Genomic DNA, 12,500 nt, shown 5'->3' on the forward strand with positions numbered 1-12,500 from the left:
TGTGTGTGTGTGTGTGTGTGTGTGTGTGTGTGTGTGGTGTGTGTGTGTGTGTGTGTGTGTGTGTGTGTGTGTGTGTGTGTGTGTGTGTGTGTGTGTGTGTGTGTGTGTGTGTGTGTGTGTGTGTGTGTGTGTGTGTGTGTGTGTGTATGTGGGGGGGGGGGGGGTCGTGCATTTTCGTGGTGCGGTGCACTGCGGTTGATGTGTTCCGGGTGATTGGGATTAATAATGGGGGTCCAATTTGAACTAGGAATCAGAGTGGTTACTAATAGGGGTGGGGGGACTGAGGACGAAGATGAGGGGAGTGGGTGAGCAGACCCCCCACATCCCTGCAGCCATTGGAACAAAAGGGGCCTTGTATGGGATGGTGCGTATTACAGTATGCAGTCCGGTTATAGTACACCACATCCACAATTGTAACAGGCTGTGGTAATCATACAGGATAATTTACAGCAAATGTCTTCATTTCAGATGAGTAAGTATGCTATTTCTAGAGCTCAAATGGTTCACTACACTACGTAGGTAGTTCACTATTTCCATCGCAGGGCTGGTTCCGTGGCTATAGGCTGGTTCTGTGGCTATAGGGCTGGTTCCATGGCTATAGGGCTGGTTCTGTGGCTATAGGGCTGGTTCCATGGCTATAGGGCTGTTATGTGGCTATAGGGCTGGTTCCATGGCTATAGGGCTGGTTCTGTGGCTATAGGGCTGGATCCATGGCTATAGGACTGGTTCCATGGCTATAGGACTGGTTCTGTGGCTATAGGGCTGGTTCCATGGCTATAGGACTGGTTCTGTGGCTATAGGTCTTATAGGGCTGGTTCCGTGGCTATAGGACTGGTTCTGTGGCTATAGGGCTGGTTCCGTGGCTATAGGACTGGTTCTGTGGCTATAGGGCTGGTTCCGTGGCTATAGGACTGGTTCTGTGGCTATAGGGCTGGTTCTGTGGCTATATAGGGCTGGTTCTGTGGCTATAGGGCTGGTTCCGTGGCTATAGGACTAGTTCTGTGGCTATAGGACTGGTTCTGTGGCTATAGGGCTGGTTCTGTGGCTATAGGGCTGGTTCCGTGGCTATAGGACTGGTTCTGTGGCTATAGGGCTGGTTCTGTGGCTATATAGGGCTGGTTCCGTGGCTATAGGGCTGGTTCTGTGGCTATAGGGCTGGTTCCGTGGCTATAGGGCTAATTCTGTGGCTATAGGGCTGGTTCTGTGGCTATAGGATTGGTTCTGTGGCTATAGGACTGGTTCTGTGGCTATAGGGCTGGTTCTGTGGCTATAGGACTGGTTCTGTGGCTATAGGACTGGTTCTGTGGCTATAGGACAGGTTCCGTGGCTATAGGACTGGTTCCATGGCTATAGGACTGGTTCTGTGGCTATAGGACTGGTTCCATGGCTATAGGACTGGTTCTGTGGCTATAAGACTGGTTCTGTGGCTATAAGACTGGTTCTGTGGTTATATAGATGGTTATGTGGCTATATGTGGCTATATAGATGGTTATGTGGCTATATAGATGGTTATGTGGCTACAGCGATGGTTCTGTGGCTATAGGCTATAGATGGTTCTGTGGCTATATAGATGGTTCTGTGGCTATATAGGTGGTTCTGTGGCTATATAGATGGTTCTGTGGCTATATAGATGGTTCTGTGGCTATATGGTTCTGTCGCTATAGGGATGGTTCTGTGGCTACAGGGATGGTTCTGTGGCTATATAGATGGTTCTGTGGCTATATAGATGGTTCTGTGGCTATATGGTTATGTGGCTATATAGATGGTTCTGTGGCTACAGGGATGGTTCTGTGGCTATATAGATGGTTCTGTGGCTATATAGATGGTTCTGTGGCTACAGGGATGGTTCTGTGGCTATATAGATGGTTCTGTGGCTACAGGGATGGTTCTGTGGCTATAGGGCTGTGAACACTTTACAATCCCCGCCCCCCCTCCCCCCCCTGTATAAGTTAACTTGCCCTTCAAAACCACAGGCAAGAAGAGGTGGAGACTGCTCTGGGCTACAACATGCTATCAAAATGCTAATACACTTCATATCAGCGCCGCTCTGACAAAATCTACAAGTTTGGAATTTCAAAAGTCTTTGATATAGGAGGGCAGAGACCTTCATTAGTGAAGGTGCACCCAGACTAAACACTAAAATCCGCTTCAAGGCCCTCGACCTAGCATACCGTGCAGCAAAGGGAACCGCTCCCGCCTACCTCCGGTCAATGGTCTCTAACTACACACCCTCAAGACCCCTACGCTCTGCATCTTCTGGCCGCCTCAGATCTACTCCTATCCAAGCTCCCGGAGGGTCATCAAAGAGAAGCCGCCTATTCTCAGTCCTTGCCCCACAATGGTGGAATGAACTACCCATCCCAGTTAGGACAGCCGAATCCCGTCCAATCTTTCGCCGTCGACTAAAGACTCACTTCTTCAACCATTATCTGAAATGATAAAAAAAAATAAAATAAAAAAAATCGAACCCCGACTAACCTTAATGTCATGCACTTGTCCTAATAAACGAACCTACACTGTAACACGCAACACTTTGATGAACATTGTTACTCAGCTGATAGAGTTATACCCTTCTTGCTGTCTTGTCGCACAGAACTTGTAAGTCGCTTTGGATAAAAGCGTCAGCTAAATGACTAAATGTAAATGTAAAATGTAAAACATGCTCTCTTGCCTGGCTTACAATCGCCCGTCAATTTCTGGGCAAATCCGGAAATTACGGTACAACCGTCGGCCACAGCAATCAGAGCTGTGATCAGTGTGTTGATGGTACAGTGATGTCATGGGTACAGCAAGGGCCCCCGACCAGCCTTCTCAGGATGGAGCTGGTGTGGAGACAATCCCAATGGAAAGAATTCATTGAGTGCCTTTGCAGTTGCTGCCCCAGAGCTGTGGAATGGCCTCCCCCCCCCCCAACATATGGTGTACTCCCTCCCTGTCTGCCTGTAAATCCAGGTTAAAAACCTCCCTGTTTACCCAGGCCTTTTAGCTTTCTGATCTCACACCTACCCTGTTTTATGTTGTGTCTTTTTCTATTCCTTATTTTCTAATCTTACTTGTTGTTATATTTGTCATATTTGTAGTGCTTTCTTTACCATTCTTTTTACCGTGTTTTATTATAGTGCAATTTATATGTACAGCACTTTGGTGGAAGTACTGATGTTTTAAATGTGCTCTAGAAATAAAACATATACTTACTTGTGTTTTTTACAGAACAGGGCAGTAAAAGTGCACCGTTGTATATAAATGAAGTACAGTTAAGCTCCAACGTATTGTTATTAGCATTAGTTGTATCTGTCCTGAAGTGTGAGAGCCCACCTCCATGCCAGGTGCCTGTCGGGGTTGGTGTCACATGTATGATAGGCTACTCCACAAAAAAGAAAACAATCATAGGGGAGAGCGAGAGAGAGAGAGCGAAAAGAGAAAGAGAGAGAGAGGGAGAAAATAACACATTTACACGAATTATAGAGTTCCACTACTTTACGGTGGCATAACCCGATTCGGCCATGCTGGCACGGCGACAGCCTATATATAACCTTAATGGAAATGAAAACACTGGACCCCGAAGGAAACATACTCTGTAACTTCCTTCCACCTGGCTTTCCATAACATACGGTACAGCCAAAACCGCGACCCAGAAACCCCTAATACTGGAATAATATATAGGACCTGTAAGCATTGCCAGGGTCTAACTTTACCACAATTAAAATAATTGACAGGGGGAGGGCGACGGCTGGACACATTTGACCATTATAGACGCTGATTCAGATAAAGTGCTAGCATTAGCGTACGTACATTCCCACAAAAATATGACCGATTGTGGACTCAGGGGTGGGGTGGGGGGGGGTGGGGGGGGTTGGGGGGGTTTAGTCCTGATTAAAATTCCCAAAGCGCGAGTCATCATCGCCGCCACCGTCGTCGTGGAGAAAGGGGAAATGTGTTTCACAGGATCGGCCAGATGTTTTCACCGTGTACTGGTATTCTTGGCAGTGGGTCGCGTCGTGGCACATGTGTGTTGATGAATTGACGTGTCATCCCCCCTGCGGTGCTTTTGTTCCCCCTCTGAATCGTATGTATATCTGTATGTCATAAATGTTATGATGAATTGAAAATGGGGGACCCTGATGTAAACAAGACAAAAGTCTTTCTCTGGTCTGCATCCCCTTAACAATTGTGTGTATTGAGCCGTACTGTATTGTACCCATTCTGCAATCAATCAATCAATCAATCAATCAATCAATCAATCAATCGCCGCCGCGGGGGAAATACCACTTTAGCGTCCTTGGGATCGTTTGAGGAACAGTGAGAAATTTTTCCATCAGAATCCTCAAGGCGTTCCAGGCTGGAGCAGGTTCCCGCGGAGAGAACACAGCCCTGCAGAAAGTGCTGTCTGAAAGACGAGTGGTATCTGTTCTCCCTCGTCTTAAAATGGCTGCCACTCCAGTGGAGGATGTTTAGGAACCTGGGCCGCTCTCACTATGGTGACTGTACCACCATGAATACACATAAAGCTGAGATCTGCATTAGCAGAGTCACCCCCCTGGCTCGCTCTCACGGCTCCCACGCACACGCACCCACACACACACACATGTAACCTAACCGGTGTGATCTCACTCTGCGTTGTGTGTAGATTCGACCCCTATTAAGGGATCGCCCTGAGTGGGAGTTGAACCCCGGTCTCCCGTGCCGCGGGCGACCTCGCAGACCACTATACAGTGGCGGCCCGTACATTCTTCTCCATGGGGGGCGCTATACCAAACATTTTGCAAACATGTACCACGCATTGGCGAATATTTAATTAGGTACAACTATCACCATTGCCATCAATCAATATATGATCACAGTCAGTCAAATGCAGCCAACATGCCCTACACAATCAGAGAGAGAGTGAGAGAGAGAGAGAGAGAGAGAGAGAGAGAGAGAGAGAGAGAGAGAGAGAGAGAGAGAGATAGAGAGAGAGAGAGAGAGAGAGAAGAGAGAGAGAGAGAGAGAGAGATGAGAGAGAGAGAGAGAGAGAGAGAGAGAGAGAGAGCGAGCGAGCGAGAGAGTGAGCGAGAGAGCGAGCGAGCGAGAGATATCGCAACTCTACCTTGTTGTTAAGTTAAAACGCACAGTGGTCCAGCAGGCAGAAGGGCTTGATAAAGTATATCCACTCCATTGTCCAGACTGTGTTGATGTCCATGCATGTCCACACTGCATCCATATATAGCTTGTTGTTAGCCAACAAGTACTGTGTGAGTGAAGAGCTGTGTCTTTGCCCATTTCCGCGTCGAACAGCCTGCAAACTACCTGGCGTTCCTATCGCCCTGCTCTAAGACAAACTCTAACCGTAACCAACTTTGAAAGAGTGCCTAAGCTTAACCGTCGAAAGAACTTGCCGTCACGCTCTAAGACAAATAGCTGCATCACAACAACACAACAGCTAGCATAGAGACTATCTACTGTAACTAACCAGAAACTGGCCTTGGCCAATCAGAGAGAGCGTCTCCGCGAAATGCGGCTACGGAAAAAACTGACGTCGGCCAATCAGAGAGCGTCTCCGAGAAATGCGGCTACGGAAATTATAGACGCTGCTTGCTAGACTACTTCAAAACGCGCCCCGTGTTCCATCATAATACATCATATTTCAACGCACAGCGCGTTATGCACTGTTTGGCTGCGATGGATACAGCGATGAAACAGTGCACGGCGTGCACGCGCACTCAAAGCGCTATTGCGTCTAGCCCGAGAGAAATGCAGCTAGGAGAAATGCGGCTACGGTAACGGAATGTATTCTCTATCAGACAGTGAGTCACTTCCTGTTCAGGAAAACGATTATTTATATTTGATATATTAACGTTATATTGTGCATTGGAAACACAAACATACTTAAAATGAGTAAATATTATTCATTTTAAACATGTTTATATTATTTATAGGGCTATAAAACAAAAAACTAAAAAAAATATTTCTTATTCTTCTCTCTTTTAACCAGGGTTAACCAGGGGGGGCGGCACCCGAGCGCCCCTAGTGGCGAGCCGCCACTGCCACTATACCAAGAGGTGAATTCACTTCTTGGTAATGTGTCTGGATGCCTCTGGGGAGTGAGTTTACTTGCAGTACCGCTAATGTCCACAGTCACTTCACAACTCTTTGAAGTCCATCGTGACTGTGGATAGAGTCGCGGTACCTCCATTACACACACACACACACACACACACACACACACACACACACACACACACACACACACACACACACACATTCCCGTAGTCGTCCAAGTAGGAAAGTGAACTTCAAGGGCTCTTCATCTTTCTCCTCCATGCCAGCACACGCATAATGAGAGAGGCCTGCACAGGGTCACCGTTGATGGCACTTCCTCTCCCCGTTGACATTATAGAGGTTTTAATGTGGTGTGCGTGAGACTGCTTGAAGCTTGTACTGTTGACTGTTGATCAAAGGATATGAGGATATGAACCTGGGTTTGTTGTGTTACTGTAGGATATGAATCTGGGTTTGTTGTGTTACTGTAGGATATGAATCTGGGTTTACTGTGTTACTGTAGGATATGAACCTGGGTTTACTGTGTTACTGTAGGATATGAACCTGGATTTACTGTGTTACTGTAGGATATGAATCTGGGTTTGTTGTGTTACTGTAGGATATGAATCTGGGTTTACTGTGTTACTGTAGGATATGAACCTGGGTTTACTGTGTTACTGTAGGATATGAACCTGGATTTACTGTGTTACTGTAGGATATGAACCTGGGTTTACTGTGTTACTGTAGGATATGAACCTGGGTTTACTGTGTTACTGTAGGATATGAACCTGGGTTTACTGTGTTACTGTAGGATATGAACCTGGGTTTACTGTGTTACTGTAGGATATGAACCTGGGTTTACTGTGTTACTGTAGGATATGAACCTGGGTTTACTGTGTTACTGTAGGATATTAATCTGGGTTTACTGTGTTACTGTAGGATATGAACCTGGGTTTACTGTGTTACTGTAGGATATGAACCTGGGTTTACTGTGTTACTGTAGGATATGAACCTGGGTTTACTGTGTTACTGTAGGATATGAACCTGGGTTTACTGTGTTACTGGTGGATATGAACCTGGGTTTACTGTGTTACTGTAGGATATGAACCTGGGTTTACTGTGTTACTGTAGGACATGAACCTGGGTTTACTGTGTTACTGTAGGATATGAACCTGGGTTTACTGTGTTACTGTAGGATATGAACCTGGGTTTACTGTGTTACTGTAGGATATGAACCTGGGTTTACTGTGTTACTGTAGGATATGAACCTGGGTTTACTGTGTTACTGGTGGATATGAACCTGGGTTTAGTGTGTTACTGGTGGAGGTGTGGGAGGGATACACAGACAAGGATAATGGTTTCCCCCTATGGATTACACTGTGTATATTCCCACCAGAGAAGAGAGCGACAAGACCTCCATGCTAGAATCCTTGGCAGCTGTCTTATTTGACTATGACTTTGTTAGTTTTTTGTGGGGTTTTTTTCTTCCCATGCTGAACGAGTTATTCCCTGGAAAGTGATGAGCGTATCTCTGGTAAGCACAGAATTCAAACAGGTCTGTCTGCATGACTGAATGACATTAACTATGACTATAGTCTACTAAGAATGTCTGCGGTCAAGGGCGGCCCTACAGCGCTACAGCCATACAGTACGCTCTCAAAAAGCGAGGCACCCTTCACCAAACATGCATTCAGTTACACGCCACTGTACTAGATGTACAAATATATTACCGGATAATATGAAAAACATCACATTACCAGAAATACTCTTGGGGCCATGAAAAAGTAAGAATGTCTTAAGTAATAAGTACTAAGCCAAAAACCAATCCTGGTTCAGAGCCAATCATAGCACAGTATCAGCCATCTCTTTAGTTAATGACATAATACCAGCTTTAGACATAAAGAAACACTGTGCTACCTTCTTTATTGATGTGTCAAAAGCTTGTGATACAGTCGATCACCATTACTCTTAACCTGTTAAGCCCTAGCCCTATTTTCTGAAAAAGTTAATGGAAGATTGCTCCACTTCAACAAGGTCCATTTGCATGTTCTTGGTATCTAGGGACATCTATGGATCTCATGGAATGTATTCCCAGTGTCAGACATATTGTGTCTGTTACTAGGCTTGAGTAAATTGTGATGAAACAAAGGAGAATATAAATTGTGATTTTTCTTTGCATCTTTGACAGTGAATAAACCATGCAAAAAATTACCAGACATGAAAAACTGCCACTGAGCTCGTTCAACACCTTCTTGAGATCATGTGTACAAAAATCTAAGAAATTTAATAAAGGGAAGATGATTAAACAAAAGGTTTTGTAGATAAAGTACTGAATTCTGCCATCCGGACACATGCAATTTGAAATATTATTATAGAATATAGAATACCAGGCCTATAAATTACCTTATTATAGCACACTCGCACATATATGGATCGGGCCAAATCTCCTCTTTCAAGTGGCAGAGTTCAATTTGGATTTAGTATCTCCAGGCATGCACTGAAGAACCGTGAATGAAATCTACTGTATGTACAGTTCCATTCTTATAATGGATGTGGCTCCGCCATTTTTTATCCGTTTGCAACATGGATTGTTTCGAAATGTTCACAGAAGGTAGACACACTAACTGCGCTCCAATCCATGCCAATAACGTTCAGTTTTGTGGTAGAGAATCCCGAGAAATAAGAGACATACAAAATATTCATACACAAGTAATTTGCTTGCAGGAAGCTAGAATCGGCTGGGTACTGTCGTTTTTTCGAAATTTCGACACTCATTGAGAGCTCTGGATGCCCGCTTCACATATGACTAAATTCGGCAACGTTTAAAAATTGCGGATATTAGCTCAATTATAAACACATTCCATAAACTAAAATATCACTAATAACACTTTACCCTATTGGTAAACAAATGTATTGTTTAAAATATACACTATGACTGCTGTTGTGACATGGTTAGGGTCTTTACTCTTGGATACATTTGGGGGGGAAAACGCCACTTAATGTCATAGTCTGGAGAGATTGATTTATGACGTGATGTCATTTTTGGTCCGCCGATGGACCGCTCAGGCTAAAGAAAAGGATTAGCTACTATTAGTTTGTATAGAAATGTTATTGGTTCCAAGATTATCTACCAGGGAGACGTCAGTGTGTAAAGTCGGGTTATGCCCAATCAAAACTTTTATCATCTTGTATTGTGTCTTCGCTGAATGGTTGTCAAGCCATCTGTATGCAGATGCTACTGTTGTGTATTGCTGCCTCTGTACACTTGGCCATTGAGAACAAGTTTCCTTTATTACCCTCCAGGAAGCTCTTATTAAACTTAAATGAATGCTAGTAAAACAAAATGTATGGTGTTTTCTAGAGCCAGAAACATCCAATATGATGGTTTACACATATCTACCATAAGTGGTTCTAGCATTGAGCGAGACACTGAATATAATATACATATCTTGGTGAGCGGCTCGATGAGAAATTTACATTTAAATTCCATGTGGACAACCTTGCCTCCCAGTTGCGACAGAAAATTGGCTTCCTATACAGAAACAGAACCAGATTTCCTTTGATTAGTAGGAAGAGAGTTGTCAAAGCAGTTTTATTGTCAGTCCTGGACTATGGTGATGTCATTTATAGGCAGGCCCGGACTGGCCATCGGGAGCACCGGGAGTTTTCCCGGTGGCCTGGCCTGCACAGATTTAAAAAAAAAATTATATAAAAAAGAAAATATTATATATTTTTTTTATTATAATTAAAAAAAAATTGCCAGGCCATTGTTTCTAGTTGTGGCGGCGGCGCGGCACGATAGTTTTTAGATAACCAGGTGGGTGGGGAACAACCAGGATTTCACTGTCTGCGACAGAGTTGGAGAACTATCTGACTCTCTCTCCCTCACGCGGACACACACACACAATGGAGCCGTGCTGCCGCTTATGATTGGTGGAGGCGGGACCAGGCGATACAACTGATTGACAGTGGAGGCGGCGAATGGAATGGCAGATGGCACACTCCCAAAAGGAGTTGTTAAATCTGACATTACAAAAAACAATATGTGGTGGTTATGATTGGGGCTGAAGTTGAATAAACAATTTATGAAAGAGAGAGTCAAAATAATTCCAAGATAATTCAAAGATTACACACCTTTGCCACATTGGCTACAAACATAATCACTGCAAAGTTATCAAACAAATAAGAATCTGATCAGACACAAGGGTTAAGTTGTTGTTCCCTTTCTAATTTCCTCAAAAACATCTAGTCTAGTTAATGTGATCAATATTATTTGACAATTGATGCTTTTTGTTGGAAATTTCAGTCAGTGAGCTCATACTTTGAGCTAATTTTATAGTTAAAATGATTGAGACAACGCAATCTTCTGTCTTCGTTGTGCATGCATGCGTGTGCTCACCACACGTGATACATATGTCACTATTCTGGCAGTGGCTACTGTTATTATAGTATTGTAATGAAAGGTCTGCTATTTAATGTTTGTGTAAAGGGCTATTTTAACTGTTGATGGGTAGTGCATCAGTAAAGTGAATATGGTATTGTGCTCTTGACTTGTTTGAATAGGTGGAGAGAGTGGTTAACTGTATTATAATAGTAAATAGAAAAATATGTTGTGGTCTTGCTTTTTTCTTTTTGAAGGTGGAGAGAGTACCATTGCTAGTGCCACAACAGTTTTATTTGAGGTTCATAACAGTACATTGTACTAAGCAATTGTTGGCTCATTAGTTTGTGATTCACATGCACTAAAATTCACCAGAATGCAGGAAATTAAGTCTTTGTAACTAAAATCTTCCGGGTGGGGGACCCCCGCTTAAAAAGTGGCCTGATTGGGGCTATATTTCGCCCTATATCTCCCGGTATGAATTATTTCCCCAGTCCGGCCCTGTTTATAGGCATGCTGCAGCCTCAACCCTTACATCCTTGGACTCTGTATATCAGTCTTCCCTCAGATTCATATCTAATGATAGATACGACACTCATCACTGTGTCCTTTATGAGAAGGTTGTTTGGTCCTTGCTGATGGAGAGGCGCAACAAACATTGGTATTTGTTCATTTTTAACCTCCTAAGCCCGATTCTTCGTCAAAGATTAAAAGAAATGTCAAAGAATTATATTCTCCTTTGGTTTATTACAATTTACTCAAGTCTAGTAACAGACACACTATTTATGACACTGGGAATAAATTCCCTGAGATCCCAAGATGCAAACAACATGGAAATGGACCTTGTAGAAGTGGAGCAATCTTCCATTTACTTAGGTATGTATTTTTAGGCGAATTTTCTGAAAATATTACTAGCACTTAAGAGGTTAAGGTTCCTCGAGTTTGCTCAGAACAGGGTAAATCTGCATTTTGTTATGGTGCCCCTAGCTCATGGACAGTCCCTAAAGCTTGAGATTATCCCCTCTGTTGCAGAGTTTAAAACCTTGATCTCCAACCTTTCTCAAACAAGTTGTACATGTGGGGCGACAGTGGCTCGGGAGGTAGAGCAGTCGTCGGGCAATCCGGAGGTTCCCGGTTCGATTCCCGCTCCTACCAGGCAGCGTGTCGATGTGTCCTTGAGCAAGACACATAACCCCTAATCGCTCCCGATGAGCAGGTTGGCACCTTGCATGGTTGCCTCCGCCGTTAGTGTTTGAATGTGTGAGTGGATGGGTAAAATGTGAGGAACAAATTGTAAAGCGCTTTGGATAAAAGCGCTATAAATGCATCCATTTACATGTTTGATTGGTATCCTTACTTGTCTAATTGTTATGATTGTACTGTACATGTATATGCTGTGTGGTTTTATATGCCTTTTTTGCTTAACTCTGTATGTACACTCACGTGACTGTACATTTGGGAAACCTCAGTTGCCTTTCGAGTTTAAATTAAATTTGAAATAAAAAATTAAATTAAATGAAATAACACTAAGAAGTACAAGTCATAAGACATAATGTGACTCTGACTCTGTTGAAGTTGCTTTCTCTGGGTCTATTTGTAAGCATTTTAATGGTGTACCGCAGTGAAGTGAAAGCGTTGATGGTGCCTGTCGCTAGACTCTCAAAAGAGGTTCTTATATTGCAAGGAGGAGGGTGGGGGGTCCAAACTAAATCCCAGCTGTGAGGAGAGGCAACTCTGCAATACTCTGATTAACCTTTGCTGTCACCCACCGTCCTCTCTCTCTCTCTCTCTCTCTCTCTCTCTCTCTCTCTCTCTCTCTCTCTCTCTCCTCTCTCTCTCTCTCTCTCTCTCTCTCCTCTAGCTCGGTATCTTCCTTCTCATCCTGTGCTTCCTCCTCTCTCCTGCAGGCTCTCCCCAGGTCTCACGCTGTCACACCGCACCACAAACGAGCGGTGCGGATGTTGCGTGCAGCCCTGGCAACAGGAACCCACACAGGAACCTCCCTCACACTGCATAGCCACGCGTTGCTAATTTTCCTGGAAACCTCCAACTACAGTTGTGAGATGTTACACACACACATACACAACACACACTGACACAA

The sequence above is a fragment of the Notolepis coatsorum genome (genome assembly GCF_963971535.1).
Source record: "Notolepis coatsorum genome assembly, chromosome: 3".
Classification (NCBI taxonomy): domain Eukaryota; kingdom Metazoa; phylum Chordata; class Actinopteri; order Aulopiformes; family Paralepididae; genus Notolepis; species Notolepis coatsorum.